This window comes from Scyliorhinus canicula, chromosome 8, assembly GCF_902713615.1.
Source record: "Scyliorhinus canicula chromosome 8, sScyCan1.1, whole genome shotgun sequence".
NCBI classification, from domain to species: domain Eukaryota; kingdom Metazoa; phylum Chordata; class Chondrichthyes; order Carcharhiniformes; family Scyliorhinidae; genus Scyliorhinus; species Scyliorhinus canicula.
Genome location: NC_052153.1, coordinates 65,633,109 through 65,646,297, shown reverse-complemented (window position 1 = coordinate 65,646,297; position 13,189 = coordinate 65,633,109). Strand labels below are relative to the sequence as shown.

Here is a 13,189-nt window from a genome sequence, read left to right as displayed (position 1 = left end):
TGGCTGTGCCAGTGATGCCTACGTCTTCCATAGGTGAATTTATTTTTCTTCGGCTCAATGTCTGGGCTTTTCAACAATCAATCATTTAAATTCTTGGGAAAATAACTATTGCTTCTTACAGTGTAAACTGATACTGAGCATTGTAGCAGTATATTATGTGAGCTGTGTGCACAACTGATGAGGGCTTCATATGTTTCAAACCTATTTAGTGCTAAATGAGTTTATGCAGCCGAATGGGTCAAAAGTAATGGACCATCTTCATGCTGCTGCTGGTGAAGTAAATCTTCTCTTCCAATGAGTGATGAGGTACAAAGGTTATATTCTAAAAACATTGAATAAGACCAGGGCAGAATGTTGTGTCCACATTGTTTCATAGGTTCAAGAAAGTTAACATTTTGATTTTTGTCAGATGATGTTTAATCTGGTGCATTTAGTTCTGAATTAAGCTACTCTTTTGAGTATGAAAGGTAATTCATGGCTTCCCCTCACTGGAATAAAAATTGGCTTGGACAGTGGCTTGGGAAAGTTGTGAAGCAATTCCAACTTCAAATTGTAGGGGTAGTTGCGCTAATATGGAAGAGAAAATAGAAAATCTCCTGGCAACTGTGCAGTTTGAAAGAGGATGAGCTCATGGTGCAAAAAGGATTGAAAACTGTCTTGGCAAAGTGAATTTGGGACAGTGGGGTTATGCTGTTTCTCCGCTTTTGTGCCACACAGAATAGTTGGTCAGCAAGCACGGCATCAAACAATGATGTTTTGATGTCACCACGGAGATAATGGGAGCTGTTTGTGCATAATGATGTCATGACCAATAGTCACAACAACACCACGGAAATGTCATGTGTTGGCAGCAATGAGATTGTTCTTCCCAGTAAGAGGGAAGCAACCACTGACATCGAGAAGCAGACTTTTCTTGCCAGCAACCTAAATAATGTGACAGGTTTATGTTAATGTGGCTGATGATTGCTGGAGCCCTGGGGATACAGGAGCTGATAGCCGGACAGCACTGTAAACGCAACTGAAGTATGTGGCTATCAACCTACTTTTGTACATAAATTATTTGGGTGAAGCCTCTTTCCTGGAGGTGTATGATTGTTATTGAGGTAATGTTGAAACTAATGCACCCAGCTGCCATGATGGAGATCAGAAAAATTAAAATCTGGCAATGGAATATCACAGAGAAGGAATTTTTGGCTTCCTATCTGCACTGGTAACAGAACACTTTTAGTGAAATGGAATAAGATAGAACTTTTTCACTGTACATTTTTTGTGTGAGCTCCTCACCATTGAAGTATCTTATTCAGAATACTATAAAAAGAATATTCATTAAATTTCCTTGAAATTTAAAGTTGTGGTGCGGAAATAGGCCCATCGTGTCTGCTCATTTTAATCCTACTTTTTTTTAGTTCCTAGTCCATATGAATCTGTGTAATCCAGTATTGTTTATGGATTGAACATGGTGATTGTGGTCAAAAAGGAAAAAATTGTGTTGAATAGCCAGGGAAGTACTTCACAACGTGGAATTTTCAATTAATCTTCAGTGCCAAAAAGCCAATGTAAATAGACTTTGTGTGGCCTGGACAAGTCTCGTTACACCCAACTTCTATTATTTTTAGAAAATACATTTCTAGAACTTGATCAGTGATTTGATTCTGACTAATGATTGAGAATTGCGTATCTTTTAATAGAATGATATGGAGATGCCGGCGTTGGACTGGGGTGAGCACAGTAAGAAGTCTTACAACACCAGGTTAAAGTCCAACAGGTTTGTTTCCAATTTGAAACAAACCTGTTGGACTTTAACCTGGGGTTGTAAGACTTCTTACTGTTTTAATAGAATGGCTTTAAATGTTGAAAGTCATGAGAGAAGTGCTTTTTCAATTCTAGGACAACCATAGAATCCCTACAGTATGTAAGGAGGCCATTAGGCCCATCAAAACTGCACCGACCCTCTGAAAGAGAACCCTACTAAGGCCCACACCTCTGCCCCATCCCTGTAACCCCACTTAACCTGGACATCCCTGAACTCGGGCATTTTATAAAATAAATTAAAGTACCCAATTCATTATTTTCCAATTAAGGGGCAATTTAGCGTGACCAATCCTGCATATCTTAAGGTTGTGGGGGTGAGACCCATGCAGACACTGGGAGAATATGCAAACTCCACATAGGCACTGACCTGGGGCTGGGATCAAACCTGGGTCCTCAGCGCTGTGAGGCAGCAGTGCTAAGCACTGTGCCGCTTCTGGACTGAGGCACTTTTTACCATGACCAATCCACCTAACCTGCACATCTTTGGAAAAGTCCCATCTTGGCTGCATCGGTGGCCTGATGATACTTCAGAGTTAAAAATGTTTTTCCTTGAAAGAAGGATTGGATTCTGTGCTGTTGATGGCCAGTATTGTAGTTTTGCACTCCACTTTTCTCAATCGACAACAATGCGATACACTACTTCAATGCTGTTTTGTTTCCAATATAAAATCCTGATTCAAAAAAAGGTATTCAGTGGTGCAGAGTGCATGTTCTTTTGACAAAATGCTGTTGTAAGCTCCTACTAAATATTAAATGATTCTAAACTGAAATGCTTCTCCACCTTGCAGGGCCCCAGTTGCTATGCAACCACTGTTGGTTCATTTACTCTTCACGCCATAACCCCCTTTAAGCACAATAGAATACAGTTGGAATTGGAACCAATCTCCACATCTAGAACAGTACAGCACAGAACAGGCCCTTCGGCCCTCGATGTTGTGCCGAGCAATGATCACCCGACTTAAACCCACGTAACCCGTATACCCGTAACCCAACAATCCCCCCATTAACCTTACACTATGGGCAATTTAGCATGGCCAATCCACCTAACCCGCACATCTTTGGACTGTGGGAGGAAACCGGAGCACCCGGAGGAAACCCACGCACACACGGGGAGGACGTGCAGACTCCACACAGACAGTGACCCAGCCAGGAATCGAACCTGGGACCCTGGAGCTGTGAAGCATTGATGCTAACCACCATGCTACCGTGAGGCCCCTCACGGTATACAATCATCTTTTGTCCAGCATGAATCTAACTATACGTTTTGCCCTTCCAGGCACAGGAATCCACTTAAAAACTATACCTTATTTCTAATTAGAGGTCGGTTAGCACAGTTGGCTGGAGGGCTGGCTCATGATGTGGCGTGAAGTCAACAGCGTGTGTCCAATTCCTGTGCTGCCGGAGGTTATGAATCTCCCTCTTCCTCTCCACTTCCCCTCACTTTTCATTTCCTTTTATTTAAATTTAATTTTAATTTAAATTTAAAGTGCCTAACTCTTTTTTGTCAATTAAGGTGCAATTTAGTGTGGCCAATTGAGCTACACTGCACATCATTGGGTTGCGGGAGTGAGACCTACGCAGATGTTAGTAGAATGTGCAAACTCTTTTTTTTTTTAAATAATTTTTATTAAGATTTTCACAAAATATAAACAACAAAACAATATTAACAAAACCACCATGGTAAAAACCCAAGAACAACACCCACCCAACTACAACAACAAAAACAAAAAAAAAAGCAACAAAAAGGAAAGAGATAACACCTGCCACATCCAACAAACCCATCTACACAATTCTCCCTCCCACCGAACCAACCCCCCCCCCCCCCCGGTTGCTGCTTCTGCCGACCTATTTTCCTACCGTTACGCCAGGAGGTCCAGGAAAGGCTGCCACCGCCTAAAGAACCCCTGTACTGATCCCCTCAGGGCAACTTTCGCCGTCTCCAATTTGATGAACCCCGCCACATCATTGATCCAGGCCTCCACGCTTGGGGGCCTCGCATCCTTCCACTGAAGAAGAATCCTCCACCGGGCTACGCAAAGGCCAGGACACCGGCCTCTTTCGCCTCCTGCACTCCCGGCTCCACTGCAACCCCAAAAATTGTGAGTCCCCAGTCTGGCATGACCCTGGATCCTACCACCCTCGACACCGTCCTTGCTACCCCATTCCAGAACTCCCCCAGTGCTGGGCATGCCCAAAACATATGGGCGTGACTCGCTGGGCTCCCCGAGCACCTAGCACACCTGTCTTCGCCCCCGAAAAACCTACTCATCCTCGTCCCAGTCACGTGGGCCCTATGCAGCAGCTTGAACTGTATGAGGCTAAGCCTCGCACAGGAAGAGCAGGAATTCACTCTCTCCAGGGCATCCACCCACGCCCCCTTCTCAATCTCCTCACCCAGCTCCTCTTCCCATTTACCCTTCAGTTCCTCCACCGAAGCCTCGTCTACCTCCTGCATTACCCGGTATATGTCCAAAATCCTCCCTCCTCCAACCCACACCCCCGAGAGCACCCTTTCCCGTACCCCAGGTGGGGGCAACAAGGGAACCCCTCCATCTGCCGCCTGGCAAACGACCTAACCTGCATGTACCGAAACATGTTCCCCGGGGGGAGCCCAAACTTCCCCTCTAACTCCCCCAAGCTCGCGAACCTCCCCTACACAAACAGGTCCCTCATCCTCCTAACCCCTACCCTGTGCCAGCCAAGAAATCCGCCATCAATGCCCCCTGGGACAAACCGGTGGTTCCCCCGTATCGGGGCCTCCATCGAGCCCCCTACTTCTCCCCTATGCTGTCTCCATTGCCCCCAAATTTTGAGGGTAGCCGCAACCACCGGGCTCGTGGTATACCTCGTTGGAGGGAGTGGCAACGGCGCCATTACCAGCGGCTCCAGGCTCGTGCCCACACAGGACGCCATCTCCATCCTCTTCCATGCTGCCCCTTCCCAGTCCATTACCCACTTACGCACCATCGCTGTGTTGGCAGCCCAATAGTACCCACAGAGGTTGGGCAGCGCCAGCCCCCCCCTATCCCTGCCCCGTTCCAAGAACACCCTTCTCACTTTCGGAGTCCCATGTGCCCACACAAATCCTGTAATACTCCTGATGACCCTCCTAAAAAAGGCCTTCGGGATAAGGATTGGGAGGCACTGGAACAGGAACGAAAACCTCGGGAGCACCGTCATCTTAACGGACTGCACCCTCCCCACCAGTGACAGCGGTAACATATCCCACCTTTTGAACTCCTCCTCCATCTGCTCCACCAACCTTGTGAGGTTGAGCTTGTGCAGGGCCCCCCTGCTCCCAGCCACCTGGACTCCTAGGTACCTGAAGCTCTTCCCTGCCTGCTTCAGGAGGAGCCTACCAATCCCCTCCTCCTGATCCCCCGGATGCACCACGAACAACTCGCTCTTGCCCAGGTTTAGCTTAGACCCAGAGAAGCCCCCAAATTCACTAAGAATCCTCATCACCTCCGGCATCCCCCCCACCGGGTCCGCCACATACAGCCACAGGTCGTCCGCATAAAGCGACACTCGATGCTCCTCCCCACCCCGCACCAGGCCCCTCCAGTTCCCTGACTCCCTCAACGCCATGGCCAGGGGCTCAATTGTCAACGCAAAGAGCAAGGGGGACAGGGGACACCCTGTCTCGCCCCCCGGTACAGCCGAAAGTACTCCGACCTCCTCCTATTCGTGGCTACACTCGCCATCAGGGCCTCATAGAGCAACCTCACCCAACGGACAAACCCAAACCCAAACCTTTCCAACACCTCCCACAGATACCCCCACTCAACCCTATCAAAGGCCTTCTCCGCATCTAATGCCACCACTATCTCCGCATCCCCTTCCACAGCCGGCATCATAATAACGTTGAGGAGCCTTCATACGTTTGTATTCAACTGCCTTCCCTTCACAAACCCCGTCTGGTCCTCGTGAATGACCCCCGGCACACAATCCTCTATCCTTGTGGCTAAGATCTTTGCCAGCAGCTTGGCGTCTACATTTAGCAGCGAGATCGGCCTATATGACCCACACTGCAGAGGGTCCTTGTCCCGCTTCAGGATCAAGGAAATCAGCGCCTGTGACATAGTTGGGGGCAAAGCCCCCCCCTCCCTTACCTCGTTAAAGGTCCGGACCAACAGGCCCGCATACCTTTTATAAAATTCGGCCGGAAACCAATCCGGCCCCGGCGCCTTCCCCGACTGCACGCTCCCTATCCCTTTAACCAGCTACTCCAGCTCAATCGAAGCCCCCAGTCCCTCCACCTGCCCCTCCTCCATCCTCTGAAATCGCAGCTTGTCCAAGAAGCCGCCTCCCCCCCCCCCCCCCCACTCACCGGGGGTTCAGACCGGTACACTTCCCCATAAAAGTCCCTAAAGACCCCATTAACGTCTACCCCCCTCCCCACCACCTTCCCAACTCTATACGCCACTCCCCCAATCTCCCTGGCCGTGTCTCGCTTTCGGAGCTGGTGTGCCAGCATCCTGCTCGCCTTCTCCCCGTATTCATACACCGCCCCCTGTGCTTTCCTCCACTGAGCTTCCGCCTTTCTGGTAGTCGATAGGTCGAACCTGGCCTGAAGGCTACGCCTCTCCCCCAGCAATCCCTCCTCCGGAGCCTCCACATATCTCCTATCCACCCTCACCATCTCCCCTATCAATCTCTCCCTCTCCCTCTGCTCCCCCCTCTCCCTACGGGTTCGTATGGAAATCAACTCCCCTCTAATCACCGCCTTCAATGCCTCCCAGACCGTCCCCACTCAGACCTCACCATTATTGTTGTCCTCAAGGTACCTCTCAATACACCCCCGAATCCTCCCGGCCACCTCCTCATCGGCCAGCAGCCCCACCTCCAAGCAGCAGAACGGGCGCTGGTCGTCTCCTCCCCCAGCCCGAGGTCCGCCCAGTGCGGGGCATGATCCGAAATGACAATGGCAGCGTATTCATCATCCTCCACCCTCGAAACCAGCCCCCTGCTCAGGACAAAAAAAATCAATCCTCGAATAGGCCTTATGCATGTGGGTGAAAAACGAGTACTCCTTGGCCCTTGGCCTCGCAAACCTCCAGGGATCCACCCCCTCCATCTGATCCATAAATCCCCTCAACACCTTAGCCGCCGCTGGCCTCCTACCCGTCCGGGACTTGGATCGATCCAATGGGGGATCCAGCACCGTGTTGAAGTCCGTCCGTGTGTCCCCCCCGATCAGGCTTCCCACCTCCAGGTCCGGAATGCGGCCCAACATGCGCCGCATAAACCCCGCATCGTCCCAATTTGGGGTGTAAACATTCACCAACACCGCCCGCTCCCCCTGCAGCTTACCATTCACCATCACATACCCCCGCCACTGTCAGCCACCACCCTCAACGCCTCAAAAGACACCCTCTTTCCCACCAGGATCGCCACCCCCCGATTCTTCTCATCCAGCCCTGAATGAAATACTTGGCCCACCCATCCCTTCCTCAGCCGAACCTGGTCCGCCACTATCAGGTATGTCTCTTGGAACATGGCCACATCCGCCTTCAGCCCCTTCCAAGTGCGCAAACACCTGGGCCCGTTTGACCAGCCCATTCAGCCCCCTCACATTCCAGGTTATCAGCCGGATCAGAGGGCTCCCTGCCCCGCTCTTGCGCGGGAAAATAACAGCCAACAACGGCCCGCACTTCTCAGCCCTGACCCCGCCCCCATCATCCCACAGCGCGGGAAACCAGAGAAAAGCCCGTGCTTTCGCCCTGCCCAACCCCGCCTCCTCTAGGGCAAATCCCATTGGCAGTCCCCACCACCAGCTCCCCGCACTCCCAGTTTACCTCCCTGCCCGAACCCATCCACCAGACCCATACAAAAGACATAACGACATCACCCCATCCACCCTAAAGCCAACACACATCCTGCATTAAACAGAGAACCCCCCCTCCAGAGAAAAAATTAAACACAATTACATTATCATACAAAATCCCATCTTCGACCCTCAGTTTGAGTCCAGTTTCTCGGCCTGCACAAAGGCCCACGCCTCCTCCGGGGACTCAAAATAATGGTGCCGGTCCTTGTAGGTGACCCACAGATGCGCCGGCTGCAACATGCCAAACTTCACGCTCCGTCTGTGGAGCACCGCCTTCATCCGGTTGTACCCGGCCCTCCGCTTAGCCACCTCCGCACTCCAGTCCTGGAAGATCCGCACCTCCGTGTTCTCCCATTTGCTGCTCCGCTCCTTCTTGGCCCACCGGAGCACGCACTCACGATCAACGAACCGGTGAAACCGCACCAACACCGCCCGCGGCGGCTTGTTCGGCTTGGGCCTCCTAGCCAGAATTCTGTGGGCCCCCTCCAACTCCAGGGGCCCCTGGAAGGACCCAGCTCCCATCAACGAGTTCAGCATAACGACCACATAGGCCGCCAGATCCGACCCCTCCAGCCCCTCGGTGAGGCCCAGGATCCGCAAATTCTTCGGCCTCGACCAGTTGTCCAGCTCCTCGAACCGCTCCTGCCACTTTTTATGGAGCGCCTCGTGCATCTCCACCTTCCCCGCGACGGCCACGGCCTCATCCTCCCTTGCGGAGGCCTGCTGCTGCAGCTCCCAGATCGCGGCCCCCGGGCTGTCTGAGTCTCTGGTGATAGCCTTCAGCGACTCCAGCAGCTCCACCTTAAGCTTCTGGAAGCAGCGCAGCAGTCTCCTGCTGCTCCTGCGCCCACTGCCTCAGCTCCTTGAGGGCTCCGCCGGCTGCCATTTTGTTTCTCTTCCCCCGCTTTTCCAGGGGGTCTTCCACTGTTTTTCTGCTCACCCCACTCCTGGTCCGGACCTTAGGGATCTACTCCAGACCCCTTCCCACATCGGGATTCGTCGACGAAGTTCCGTTGGGAGCCCTGAAAAGAGCCCCAAAGTCCGTTTTTAGCGGGAGCTGCGGAACGTGCGGCTTAGCTCCGCGTTGCCGCCACCGCAAGTCAGAATGTGCAAACTCCATACGCACAGTGACCCAGGGCCGGGATCGAACCCGGGTCCTCGGCGCCTTGAGGCAGCAGTGCTAACCACTGCACCGCCTTGCTACGCTAGTTTTCATTTCCAACCCCTTAAATCTACCTTTGTTTTCCTAACAGTGACTGTGCACATATATCCAGGGTGTTACCTCCATTCTCACTTCTACACAGACCTCTGTCCAGTCCATAACTGACCGGACTCATCCCTCCTTGCTGTCAAAATCCAGTTTGTCACCTCTGCTACTCTTTCACTCTCTCTCTCTCTCTCTCTCTCTCTCTCTGACCTCCGCTTGCTGCCTCTGCCATAGCCTGCCTTCCCTCTCACTGCTAACCCTCTCTGTTCACGGCCTCTACTAACCCCTGGCCCTCCTTTGTACTGATCACCTGCTCCCAAAATCTACTGCTTGCCACTTCCGGCTCCAGAGCCCTGCGGAGATGAGAGGCAGGTGGGGCAGCTTTGATTTGCAGGAGATAATCCGTGAGAGGGTGGATCAAGGAGCATCCAACATGATGACTTAAGAGGGGTGGCAGTGAGCCAAGGGTCAGAGGCTTTGAAATGACACTGATCAGGTCACGTGACCTTATGCCAGACCCAGTGCAAAACACATTTAAAAATAACCTTGTGTTGCTGAAAGAGAATGACCCCCCACTGAATAACAAACATTAAAACAAAACAACTTGGAATGGGGTGACTTGTAACAGGAATTTTCTGTACTGTAAAATAAAGATTTTTTTCTTCCTCCGCAGGCTCTGTAGCCTGTAGGGTATAACTTTAATTCTGCCCACATGCATAATAAATTTAGCCGCGTGCCAATGTGGGCTTATTTTCCCCAATGACAGAAATATTGGCTTACTGTAGTTTATGCTTGTCCTTACTGCTGGTACTTGCCCTGATCCTTGTGTTTAATGCTGCATTCATCAAAGACCCCTCCCACCCGGCTTACTCACTCTTCCAACTTCTTCCATCGGGCAGGAGATACAAAAGTCTGAGAACCCGCACGAACAAACTTGAACAGCTTCTTCCCTGCTGTTACCAGACTCCTAAATGACCCTCTTATGGACTGACCTAATTAACACTACACCCCTGTATGCTTCACCCGATGTCGGTGTTTATGTAGTTACGTTGTGTACCTTGTGTTGCCCTATTATGTATTTTCTTTTTCATATACCTAATGATCTGTTGAGCTGCTCGCAGAAAACCACTTTTCACTGTACCTCGGTAAACATTACAATAAGCAAAATCCAAATGCATGCCTGCAGACTGTTCTCCCAACACCTACTTCTAGGTCATTAAGGGATCTGCAAATATTAATGACCACCTTTTGCTCACGGCCCGGCGGCCGAGAGTTACAGAGCGCCGCTCCTAGCCCCCCGGGTGGGGGTGAATAAGGTGCGAGGAGCGGCCTCCGAGGCCGTCGTGAAACTCGGCCGAGTTCATGACGGCCTTCCCGATTTATCGCGGGAGCGGAGAATTCCGCCCATGGTCAGTAATAAACGCTTGCGGCACAGTGTCAAATTCTTCTTTTTACTGTCCCTTTGAAACTCCTTGGGACATTTTATTATTTTGAAGGTGCCATATAAATACAAGCTCTTGCGTTAACACCTTAAAAAAATCTAATTGCTGAGACCCAACATTTTTTATTGGGCAGGAGCTGTTTTTGGATTGTGCAAATTAATACTTGGCTTTCATGCAGAACACTGCAGAAATCTTTTTAACTTGACCTCCTTTACTTTGCACAAAGCATCCTTTCGAAGTTAATAGTTTCTGTATAGAATTACCACGTTGATGAAATATGAAAGGTGATATTTTATGAGTGAATATAATTGTACAAAAGAATTTTGAAAGTTTATGCTGAATTGAATAAAAGTGCATGCCTTCATCTAATGCCAGTGGTGAAATATGGTGCCAGTGTAATTTCCAGGTGTTGTGGATTGTGTGCCAAAGGTAGACTAACTTCTATTATTGCTCCTCGTAATCGGCCATATCCACTTGGAACTCATCGGGTTGAGATTTTGCCTAACAAAACAAAAGGTCTGCATATGATGGGCAGAAAATAGCACACACATGGGGTGGAATTCTCCCCTGCCCCTACTGGCGGATTCCATAGCAGGAGTGGGAACAATTCGGCGGGAAGTCTAAAAATGGGTTTCACACTGGCATGAATTTCCTGTGCGATCTTCCACTGGTGCCTTTCATGGCGGATTGGGAATCCTGCTGGTCGCTGACATGAAACTGATTTGTGTTTTGCTAATAGGCCTGACCAGAGTCCTCCGCCTATGTTTTGTTCTCAGTGTTGCCAATAGGCAAACACGTCTGGAAACAACGTGACATGCAGATGTTGGAACTGACCTAAACAATGCCGGGGGCTTCCCCTGGAGTTTGGAATGGAGGCCAGCAGCAACCCTGGACCGCGGAATATCTCAGTAGTCGATGGGGTGAGCATCTACAAGTGGATCTTCCAGCTGCAGTATCATTGGGGCGGTCCATTTTCCAGCCACCATGTTCCTGGAGATCCATTCTCTTCCTTCGGAGGTTCATCTTCTTTCTTCAATGATAGGTCACTGATGTTGGGCACTGCTTCAATATGGCACTTGGATATGATGACTGACTACACGCCATCAAGCCTGCCCATGACGGAATAAGGCACTAAACATACGGTTGCAACATTAGGTTGAGGCTGGAGGTTACGGCTTGATTTTCCTGCCAATCTTCACATGCCCCTGCCGCAGGGTTTAGTCCCAGATGGGAGAATTCTGCCCATAGTTGTAGAATGTGTTTATAAGTGCAGAACAAAGAACAGTACAGCACAGAACAAGTCCTTTGGCCCTCTATGCTGTGCCGAGCATTGTCCAAAACCAAGATCAAGCTATCCCACTCCCTGTCATTCTGGTGTGCTGTATGTGCCTATCCAATATATATATCCAAGGATTCTTTGGGAGGCAAGGGATGAGATTGCAGAGCCTTTGGCTTTGATCTTTGTGTCCTCGCTGTCCACGGGAATAGTGCCAGAGGACTGGAGAGTGGCGAATGTTGTTCCTCTGTTCAAGAAAGGGAATAGGAATGACCCTGGTAATTATAGGCCAGTTAGTCTTACTTCGGTGGTCAGTAAGTTAATATAAGGTTTGGTTTTCCAATATTTTGCCAGAATGGAGCCACATTAAAAGCCATACGCTAGTATGATTGACCAATCTCTGCAATATTTTTAGCTTGCCACTATTGCTTAGCAGTGACCCATGTGTCTGCTTTTGCGAGAGTTGTCTGTTTTCTGTAAGAGGAAAGTTTATTTTCATTTCATTCCGTGATGAGGGCCACTGGCAAGGCCAGCACTTACTACCATTCCTCAATTAGCCTTCAAGTGGTTAGCCAACACTGTTCTTATAGTGAGGGCAAATCAACTGTGTCTTTATGTCGTCTTTACTTTCAACAGTGGTATGATAACAGTTGTGTAGGCCATGCAGGTTTGGACTCACATTTGACCAGACCAGGTATGGATGGCCTTGAAGGACATCAGTGAGCCAGTTTTTAAAACATTTTGATAATTTGGTGGTAGTCACCCTTACTGATGGTAGCTTTTAAGGCAGGCTTAATTAGTTGAATTTAAATTCCCCAGCTGCCACAAGTGGGATTTGTGCTCTAGTTACGGGTTCATTTATCTGGATTAATTGCCTAATAACATAACCACAATGCTGCTATTCCCTCAAAAATTGGATGCACATCTAATTTCCTTTGTCTGTAGCTGTTCAAATAGTATACCGTGGGTTTCTTTTGTCTGGTGACTTTAATTGCGTGTAAGGAATTGTGTGTCTCTGGGCTTACTTTGTGAAGGTTTTAAGTCCAAGATAATGTCAGACCGCCCAGATTGTTTGATCTTCTAATTAATCAGATAAGGCCTGAAAGAGAAAGAACTTCAAAGCTCTAAGAGTCCACATTACCAAGATGTTAATGAACCCAGTTAATGTCTTTGAAGGTAAAATGTATTTTGATGCATAATAATTTTTCATTAGTTTTTATAGTCTGCCTGATGACTAGGTTGACTTGAGGATCAGAAGGTTTAAATTAGGCTGACGTTCTGGGTGATGTCCCACTCTGCTCTTTTGCAATGCATTTTGGGGACTGGTGAAGCATTCAGCACAATGTCAAATGTTTCATCATAGATGTTTGATCCAAAGTTCGAGAAGAGAATAGTGAAGATTTTAGAACTTGTTTTCAAACCATCAATACAAGTTAATAAGAATATTGTAACCTGACAATCAGTTTTTTTGACTTGGTATTGACTAATCTTAAACTTGATGCAAAATTTTTGTTTTCACTCCTGAGATGGATCAGTCATGTTTACTCAACCAGAAAGATTGAAATGTCATGCAGTTTCATATAATTTCCACTGTATGCACCTGGAGTAGAAATATCCTGTTT

The 13,189-nt window shown here is 49.1% G+C and overlaps 1 protein-coding gene across 7 annotated transcripts in view; it reads left to right on the top strand.

Annotated features, from left to right (window-relative positions):
• Window positions 1–13,189, top strand: part of kank1a (KN motif and ankyrin repeat domains 1a) — a 430,902-nt gene that overhangs the window by 195,877 nt on the left and 221,836 nt on the right. The window contains exon 1 of one of the 7 annotated variants that reach the window (XM_038804687.1): window positions 861–1,023. The exons of the other annotated variants lie outside the window; for them this stretch is intronic. The gene's annotated coding sequence lies outside the window, so the exon portion shown is untranslated. Of the gene's footprint in view, window positions 1–860; window positions 1,024–13,189 lie in introns of those variants that run through there. 7 annotated transcript variants of the gene reach the window in all.